A 10,936-nucleotide genomic window follows, 5' to 3' on the forward strand; every position below is an offset into this window, starting at 1 on the left:
AGTGCGCATACATAATGTTGGTTCAGACCGATGAAAAGAAAAACAGGCTTCCTGAACACATCTCAGTCCATCTCCTGCACCCTGCATCCGCCCCAGGCACCGATAGCAGCGGTGGCGGTCTCTCCGTTTTGGATTTACGGCTCTGCAACCCCACAGATTGGTCGGTCTGAAGCAAGCCTGCTCTTTGAAGACGACTCGTAAACCTGACCAAATGCTGCCACTTATGCTCGGTAATTAAAGCAAGCTGGAGTATAGAAAAGTCTCTAAATTATCAGAGGCCGGTTGAAAGATGTGAGTGTGCCTTTGCGCTCGTGCATCAGGGGAAAGAGGAGGAGGAGGAGGGGGGCGGGGGGTCGTAACTATTGACTCCTCTCACCCCAAAACAGATTGCACGGCAGACAAGTCCTGCACCCACATGGAAAACTTTTAACAGCTTCTGAAGCCGCAGAGTTCATTCAGGCTGGGTGGCCATTCCAGTCCAACAACACTCGGATTTGCGGAATCCCATCGGCCATAAATCATTCATTCATTCATTTTCTACCGCTTGTTCTCACGAGGAGCGCTGGAGCCTATCCCAGCTGTCTTCGGGCCAGAGGCAGGGTACACCCTGGACTGGTGGCCAGCCAATCACAGGGCACATATAGACAAACAACCATTCACACTCACATTCATACCTATGGACAATTTGGAGTCGCTAATTAACCTAGCATGTTTTTGGAATGTGGGAGGAAACCGGAGTACCCGGAAAAAACCCACGCATGCACGGGGAGAACATGCAAACTCCACACAGAGATGGCCGAGGGTGGACTTGAGCTCGGGTCTCCAAGCTCACTTCTAAACATAAGAAAAAAAAAGCTACCACTTCCACACAAGATGGGAGGAGAACTTTTTTTCACTCTATCGTGTCAGACATGCCACGGTTGACTTCATGCAGTGTTAAGGTTATGTAATGTAATGTACTATGCTATGAATATGTACTACATACATTCATTTTCTACCACTTATCCTCACAAGGGTTGCAGGGGGTGCTGGAGCCTATCCCAGCTTTCATCAGGCGAGAGGCGGGGTACACCCTGGACTGGTGGCCAGCCAATCACAGGGCACATATAGACAAACAAACCATTCACACTCACATTCATACCTATGGACAATTTTGAGTCGCCAATTAACCTAGCATGTTTTTGGAATGTGGGAGGAAACCGGAGTACCCGGAGAAAACCCACGCATGCACGGGGAGAACATGCAAACTCCATACAGAGACGGCCGAGGGTGGACTTGAGCTCGGGTCTCCAAACTCACTTCTAAACTTAAGGGAAAAAAAGCTACCACTTCCACACAAGATGGGAGGAGAACTTTATTTCACTCTATCTATCTATCTATCTATCTAGCGATAGCCGAGGGTGGAATCAAACCCGGCTCTCCTAGCTGTGTGAGGTCTGCGCGCTAACCACTAGACCGCCATGCAGCCTGGTCATAAATCAGACCACAGCAATAACCTTTTTATAATTATTTTTTAGTGATTTAAGCTAGCTAATGTCTTCTGTGTATGCATGAGCTCATCAAAACATTCTGCTGCATATTTAATGGATGCCATCTCTTGTATTATCATCGCTGACCAGGGTCATAATGAGGCGGGGTCAGGAGTTCAAACGGTGTGTTAGCTCTTGACCCGCTAGCCTGCTCGCTTAATGAGTGTTTCAGCGATGAGTTGCATGCAAACGCACACAATCTGTAATAATACAATTACTGTATTATTCAGTGTATATACACGATACTGCATGCGATATATGCAATGTCGGTATGCGACTCGAACATACAGGTTAACCTTTCCATGAGCGCCAAGCAGGTGTGACCTTGTTGTCGTGATGACCCTCATATACGTAGGACTCTGATGTGCATCATCTTTGCTTGGAAAGGCCATTTGAAATGCTGTCAGAATACTGATGCACGTAGATAATACACAATGAATATTCATATTTGTAAAGGTTCTACATAATTGAGCAAAGTCCTTGATTATTTCTTTTGTCAGGAAGGTTAGACAACGCTCCAGTCAGGTTAATGAGACTTCTCTTTTGTTTTTTCGTTTTTTTTTTTTTTTAACATCATCAAATTGCACTCAGGGGGATCGCTTGCCATAAAAATCCATTATTCCCACAGATGAGGCTTGATGGGGACAAAAGTATTTCCTGAGATGGAAATGTTCGAGTCGTGACTCTACAAGTCCAACAGATGGTCAGGCATCAGGGAGAAGACCTTTTTAATTAGTTTGTCTGAAGAGGTTTCTACATCGTCTGCGTTAAAGTTTCAATGGCCACCAGGCAGGTTCTTTGCAGGCTCCCCAGCAGCAGTAGCAGTGGTTGCGGTAACGGCAGCCATCTGGTTAAATCTGTGCTCAAGGACACCAGGAAGTGGCTCGTTTTGCTGTTTAATCTGGTAACTTGCGTTGAGGGAAGGGGTCATGGGTCAAACTAGCAGAGGTCAGATAGTGAAGGCTTGTATGTTCAGGGCTGAAGTCTCGTTAATAGACATGTGCAGATTGATACTGAAATTTTGATACTTCCGATAACGAAATCGATTCTAAAATCAAAATATCGACACTTTTGATACTTTAGTCGAAGTCTGACTTAATGTATATCATGAACAGGAGCTGGTGGGAACTACTTTTTCTTCCGCCGAGGTAAGTACAGTGTAAATGGTGAATTACTTTTCATTCATATAGTGGTTCTTAATAATTTCTGGTTTTATGATTTTCGGATTGTTTACAGCACAATTTTCACATATTTTATATTTATATTGTCCGGAGAAGAAAAGACCTTGCAATAGGATGTCAAAAATATGTGAGTACTTTACACTTAAAGGTAACAATTCAGTGGTCGGTGACCTGTGCAAAATGGAGACAGGCACTATAAATGTACTACCGCGATGCACCAGCACCTGGGAGCTGTTTGTGTGGACATCGTACATTTTCAACTTTTTTTCTTTCCTTGTTTGCAATGATTAACCCCGTCATTAATCCACTGCTGCTGTTATTGTTGTATTTTTCAATACAATTTATTTTTTAACTTGTTAAAAATATATTGCAAAGAAGAAATTTGTGTTTTATTCATGGTGATAAATTAGCATTAATTGCTATCTAGGTCAAATTATGGGGAGATAATTGGTAATTGAATCGAAATCAAATCAGATCTAAAAATTAATCGTTCGATTAATCGATGCATCGGAAAAATTATTTTGTAGATTAATCGATTACAAAAATAATCTTTTAACCCAGCCCTACACAAAACTCATCACATAGTAACGTAACATTAAAAAAATATACCTGATAAATATACAAACATGTACCAATATGTGTTTATGAAAATACAAATAAAAAACACAATTTAAAGTTTTCCCAAAATGAATTTCAACTGAGCAAATCATTTGATTGGAGGACAAGCGGCATAGAAAATGGATGGTTGGCACTGCAATGCTGCCTCTGTCCATCAGTGGGAGCCAGAGGTGCTTGTATTACACATGTTTTGGTACATGTTTGTATATTTCTCAGTTAAAGTGTTAAGTTGCTGTGTGGTGAATTTAGTGTTTTTTTTGTAAGATGGCACTGATAGGGTTGTATTGTTATAATGTTATACTGTAACGAGATTGTGAGTGTACTTATGGCTTTTGACTGGATTCTGCAATTAGTAGTTTTGAAGTAAGCCATAAATTTGTAGATGCTTATAGAGCGGAATTTACTGTAATTATTGATTGGTTTTCTTACAATCTGCATTCAGCTTTATCCTTGCAAAGACGTTGGCCTCTGGATCACAGCAATTAGCAGTGCCACTTTTCAACCGTTTTTCTCATGCTAATTAGTGATGACTTTGTTTGGATGACACGCTGTCCTCTGCCAAGGTTCTCTAAGTCCTTTCTTGTTGCCCTCGCTCACACTTTGTAATGAGGTGCTTTCATTTGCACACCATGATAATCTTTTTCTTCCGTTGCAGCACCGAAGGCTCCTCATTGTTAGTGACGATACGTACAGTGAGACGCTGCATTGTCTCATCAGACGGTTTCATGCGCACTGCAGTGCTGACAGCGCAAATCCAGCCTTTGTATTTCCTCTCCGTCTCCCAGCTCCCGCGCTTGATTTGGTGCAGGTTGCTGGCAGGAGGCTGTCAGTGGTGGCGACGGCTGAAGTGGAATGCAGACGAGCGAAGAGGTTAATTACACAATGTTTAAGTCCCGCCTTCCCCTCACCATGCATACTGATGTCAATCATGTCCTGGTAACGGGTAAATCAAACGTACGGGAGCAGTTCTATGTGGTGGCAACAATTGTTGATGGCGCCTTTTCTGGCAGGAAGCGTGTATTCTTATGCCTGTTGGTTGGTAGGAAGCTAGAATCCAGCTCTTTGTTATTATGCCAACAATATTGGAGGTTATGTTTATTCTTTGAATTAACTAAGGGTGCGTTCACACTCATTTTTGTTTTAAACTCAAGCATTTGTTCTGCTGGTATGGTTCATTTAGCCAACCTTGAACCCAGGATTAGACCAAACCGGTGGGTTAGACAACCTTAGACTTAGAACTCGGGGATGATTAGCAAAAGCCAACAGACAGCTGAGTTAAAATAATAAATACAGTAAGCCTAGAAGCATAAATGCAAGGGTGAAATCACACCTACTCAACTCAGTCTTGTGCCTCATTAATTGGGACCTATTATGTTTTTCCACTTTTCTGACCTATTAATTCTGTTACAATGTTGTATTCTCGTGTTAAATGATGCCAAAGTGGAAGATAATTAGCCCTGAATGACGTTTTGTCAGGCTTTTTTCTAACACAGACTTCTACTGGGGGCTGCACGGTGGTCAAGTGGTTAGCGCGCAGACCTCACACCCAGGAGACCCGAGTTCAATCCCACCTTTGGTCATCTCGTGTGGAGTTTGCATGTTCTCCCCGTGCATGAGTGAGTTTTCTCCGGGTACTCTGGTTTCCTCCCACATTCCCAAAACATGCTAGTATGTTATGTATGTTAGGTATGAATGTGAGTGTGAATGGTTGTTTGTCTATATGTGCCCTGTGATTGGCTGGCCACCAGCACCCCCCACGACCCTCGTTAGGCTAAGCGAATGAATGAATGAATAACTTCTACTGATGTCTATGCAATGCTGGGCTACAGATTACTTGCACTCAAACATGGACCTACGTATCCAGAAGTCCTCAGGAGCACTTGGGAATGTGACCAATCAATGTCGGGTGGGCATGCCTAGAGGCATGGAATAAATGGGGTGGAATAAATTATACTGTTTGGGTGGGAAGCAGGAAATCCATAGAAAGTGCAGGACGAGGTGCAGAATCTGGAAGGTCTGGAAAGCTTTCATGTGTAGTAGAGTCCACAGCTCAATAATTCTTTTAAAGATGACAATATAGGAAGTAGCTTATTCAAAAAGAACCTCTGCTGCCAGCATTTCTTGTTTATTCAGGCATCTTTTCATAAAAATAATGTGTCAAATCAATAAATAGCCACATCTATATAAGGTTAGTATGTACTTTTTGTTAATATTTCAGGTGTGTGGAGTGGATTTCATTGCTTTATATTGTTTCCACAGGAAAGATTACTTCTGTTTTCATACATTTTGTTTTTTTCAGCGAACATTTTCGAATGAATTATTAGCAAAAACCAAGGTTTAACTGCATATACATTGTTTGAAAGCTTAAAATAAAATATATAACATTTGATTACCCATTTCATAATAATTACTTTTTTTTCCCCATCACTGCAGTATACAATTTAGAAAGCAATAAAGCATGAGCGTAAAGATCCCTGGATGATACTTGCACAACAGGATGTTGCTATTAATTATTTCCTTTCATGGCTATATTGCTCTACGGAGTCCCATATGCAAGATGGAAGACCGCTACTGATTCCCAAAGGTATTAAAATCAGACAGATTAGTCATCAAGCTCACTTTTTATGACTTGGTATAATTCAGTTTGTTTTGTTTATTCGAGAAAATATGAATTGTTTGTTTTTAGCACAATACTGGAAAGTAATTTGCCTCTAACCATCATGGTGACAAAAATGAAATTGAAATTAACGTCCTTGACGACGCTTCTAAAAGCAGCAACAAGACATTGTTGAAAATAACACTGGTGAGATTATTCACCGTGCCAATTTCCCCGAGGTAATATTCATTGTGCTTTAGTGTATGCTGCGCCATGGCAACAGAGATGAAACACTTTTTATTGATTGGCTCGGAGAGCAAATTAGGCCCTCGCTTGGGATTGTCGTTATCAATCCCGTCCTGCTTCGCTTTCATTGTGCCATGAAAGAAAGCTTGTGTGGATATTCCTTCCTCCTCCTTCATTTCCGACCGGCTACCTGAAAATGGCAAACGACGAAGCGCCCTTGTAATTATCTGTCAGCTGTTTTAAGGCACAGCTCATTGATTAGGTCATGATTGCTAATAGGACGTGAAATCCTGCTGCTTCGTCTATAGACTACAATGAATGATGGTTCTAAATTGCCCTGTGTTAAGTACTTCCAGCGACAACTGTATAACGACTGTTTTATGTTGATTTTCAGTGATCCGCTTTCCGGAATTATGTCCCTTTATGTAATTTATATTGGTCTGCTGCTCCCATCAATTCATCAGAAATGTGCTTTGGGTTTATTTTTAATTTTCTAATTCAATTGGTGGGGCTGCACGGTGGACAAGTGGTTAGCGCGCAGACCTCACAGCTAGGAGATCAGGGTTCAATTCCACCCTCGGTCATCTCTGTGTGGAGTTTGCATGTTCTCCGCATGCATTTGTGGGTTTTCTCCAGTTTCCTCCCACATTCCAAAAACATGCTAAAAAAATTGTCCAAAGGTATGAATGTGAGTGTGAATGGTTGTTTGTCTATATGTGCCCTGTGATTGGCTGGCGTGTATCCCGCCTCTCGTCCAAAGACAGCTGGGATAGACTCCAGCATACCCGAAACCTTAGTGAGGATAAGCGATAGAAAATGAATGAATGAATAATAAGGGATGAAACAGGCTGTACGGCGAACGAGTGGTTAGTGCGCAGGCCTCACAGCTAGGAGACCTGAGTTCAATTCCACCCTCATCCATCTATGTGTGGAGTTTGTATGTTCTCCCCGTGAATGGTTGTTGTGCCCTGTGATTGGCTGGCCACCAGTCCAGGGTGTACCCCGCCTCTCGCCCGAAGACAGCTGGGATAGGCTCCAGCACCCCTGTGACCCTTGTGAGGAAAAAGTGGTAGAAAATGAATGAATGAATGAATAATTCAATTGGTGGGGCGGCACGGTGGTCTAGTGGTTAGCGTGCAGACCTCACAGCTAGGAGACCAGTGTTCAATTCCACCCTCGACCATCTCTGTGTGGCCTCGACCATCTCTGTGTGGAGTTTGCATGTTCTCCCCGTGCATGCGTGGGTTTTCTCCGGGTACTCCGGTTTCCTCCCACATTCCAAAAACATGCTAGGTTAATTAGCGACTCCAAATTGTCCATAGGTATGAATGTGAGTGTGAATGGTTGTTTGTCTATATGTGCCCTGTGATTGGCTGCCTGGTGACCAGTCCAGCAGAAGACAGCTGGGATAGGCTCCAGCACCCCCGCGACCCTTGTGAGGAAAAAGCGGTAGAAAATGAATAAATGAATGAATGAATGAATTCAATTGGTCATGTCTACTCCTTGCCGCTGTTGCCTAATTGCACATAAAAATGAAAACACCAATGTCCATCTTCTCCGGGAATGTAACAAGTCTGGATGAACAGGTGGGCTCATGCCTGCAGGCAAGTGAACCCGAGGCATCCAGAGCTCCACCATCCAGATTTTGTACTCTGGAGACTTTTAGCGGACGTGCAGGAGTTCCCCCCCCCCCCCCCCCCCCCCCCCCCCCCCCACCATCCTTCCATGGCCATGTCTCCACAAACACAGTTGTTCATGAATATGGATTGCAGGCAAGGCTCCCTGGCATCATTAACGTGCCACAAGCCGATATAAATCACTTCACCATAAAACCTCCAAATGCTGTGATAAAGAAAGTAACACAATAACAACTGGTACAAGTCAGGAACACAAACACTTCTTGACAGACACATGCGGTATTGTTAGTGTATTGCTTATTTTGCTCTTTAATTTATTGTGCATGAACTAAAGAGCCCAAAAAGCCATGTGGTAATTATGTATGCATTTATTGCTCATATACTTTTGGATGGGAAAGCGCTCACACACGATTGCAATTCATTTAAAAGTGTCATTTTCCACCATCTCTAGTGTGTTCATAGTTGTGAAACACACACGTATTGTTTCCTCCAAAAAGACGTTCTGACCATCTGCTTAGGAAACGTTATGACTTTATAATACACGTGAAGAACAGGCGTATTCCCAAGCCTCATATCCAATGTGATGCACTACATCATAAAACGCTCCATTTAAGTCACTGCTGAATCTCAAATTAGCTGGGCCAGGGTCAATTTGCAATAATTAATTTATTATAATAAATTATAATAAAATAAAAAAAATAAAATAAATTATATATTATGTAATTATAATTATATAATAATTTATTTATAATATTTAATTATAATAATTTAATTATAATTATAAATAAATATAATTATTTATAATAAATAATATTAGCCTTTAATACAATGGATTCATTCATTCATTCATTCATTCATTTTCTTGTCCTCACGAGGGTTGCGGGGGGTGCTGGAGCCTATCCCAGCTGTCCGCCGAGAGGGTACACCCTGGACTGGTCGCCGGCCAATCACAGGGCACATATAGACAAACAACCATTCACACTCACATTCATACCTATGGACAATTTGGAGTCGCCAATTAACCTAGCATGTTTTTGGAATGTGGGAGGAAACCGGAGTACCCGGAGAAAACCCACGCATGCACGGGGAGAACATGCAAACTCCACACAGAGATGGCCGAGGGTGGAATTGAACTCAGGTCTCCTAGCTGTGAAGCCTGCGTGCTAACCACTCGTTTATTGATAATGCCAAGAAGCATCAGTAGTGACTCTACACTCAAAATATTTCCTGACTACACCCAGATTTGGGTCATGACAAAGAATGAATGAGTGCTAACCACTAGACCACCGTGCAGCCGAATAAAAATAATGATTAATAGAAATGGTTGATGGTTTGAGGATAAATCATTAGTTCTTTTCATGTTTTCCTAACAGAAAATCAAGTGCAAAAAGAGAGGTGCCTTAAGTTTGAAATCCCCCCCCCCCCTTGTTGTGTTTGAGCACAGCTGCCCTGAAATGGAAACATAAATATGCAGCAGCCCGAGCCTCGATGTGGCGGGCGGGCATCTTCTCTCTTCTTTAGAGCATCTTCAGATGAGCTTCTTCGCAGGGGGTCTTGAGTCAATTCTGGAGGGGGGGCGGGGGGCAGCACAATGCCGGCACTTCCAACACAAACATGGCACTCTTGTCTTAAGAGAAGCAATGCAAAATTCCCATTTTTACCCTGCAAAGGTAGGGGATGGATACATATTTTGGAAACATTCTGTATCTGGACGGGGAAAAATAGATAAAACTTGGTAAAATTCCCGATGCATCAAACTCATGTCTATGTACCGATGAAAGTATGTCATGTTGCAAAGTACTGCAGTATAATGTATATAATATATAATGTATATTATGTATTACTTACATGTCTGTTTTGTTTTAGTGCTGAGCTGCTTTTGACGGTTCTGTTCTATTTCATGATTGATCAGCTTCTGATTTCCTCCGGGATTTCCCACATCGGAAAATCACCTATTTTAAAGTCACAAAAAAGGTGAATTTTCCCGAAAACGATATCTTTTAACTCAATTAAGACCAGATGAAGCAAAGCACAGCCACTTCGAACCAAATTAGATTAACAATTGCCGAATACGGATATTAACCAAGTGATGTAATTACAAGTGCAGGCTGGATGTTAAAGCAATTATCAAGCCGAGAGGATATTCCCAAATCAGATCAGGACGGTGAACTTCAACCTATCGGCATTGGGTAGGAGTTTATCTATATTGCTGCCCTTTGAATATTTCGTCAAGGGGAGATTGCATTGTGGAATCTTGCATTTAGAATCATTTCTTTATTACAGTGTTTAGAAAAACATCCCGTATATAAGACCACTTATCTGATCTCGCCGCAATGCCAACTGGAGTCAGTAGCCATGTATACATGGACCCAAATATTCCAATTGGATTCGGTTTATTTGCTAAAACGGAAAGAATTTAACCTTTGTATACGCCTCATTTCGGAAAAAAAGTGCCAATCCGAATGAACATATAATGGGATTCACATGGATGGAATATTCCTTTCTTCAATCCGATTGAGGTATCTTGTACCCGCTCAAACGGAAAGTTGTCAGGGTTCGTTCTTCTTCATCGTGTTTTTCTTCTTCTGTTGTTTATTGGTGGTTGGCAAGCAGCTTTTGTGAATCTGAACCCTTCTATACTTTATTCATAAGTCCAGTTTTTCTTTAAAATCTATATAAAACATGTCCTGAGTTTAATTATAAAATATTAGCAAGATTGAATTTGATCTTCATTCATTCATTCATTTTCTACTGCTTTTTCCTCACGAGGGTCTCACGAGCTGGAGCCTATCCCAGCTGTCTTCGGGTGAGAGGCGGGGTACACCCTGGACTGGTGGCCAGCCAATCACAGGGCACATATAGACAAACAACCATTCACACTCACATTCATACCTATGGACAATTTGGAGTCGCTAATTAACCTAGCATGTTTTTGGAATGTGGGAGGAAACCGGAGTACCCGGAGAAAAAACCCACGCATGCATGGGGAGAACATGCAAACTCCACACAGAGATGGCCGAGGGTGGAATTGAACCCTGTTCAATTGATGTTGATGTTTACGTTTTACTGCCCCATTGACTATTCTGGTTGATTATAGCGGCATGTATACAAGAGATTGGAATATTCCTT

The sequence above is a fragment of the Doryrhamphus excisus genome, chromosome 13 (assembly GCF_030265055.1).
Source record: "Doryrhamphus excisus isolate RoL2022-K1 chromosome 13, RoL_Dexc_1.0, whole genome shotgun sequence".
In the NCBI taxonomy this organism is placed as follows: Eukaryota; Metazoa; Chordata; class Actinopteri; order Syngnathiformes; family Syngnathidae; genus Doryrhamphus; species Doryrhamphus excisus.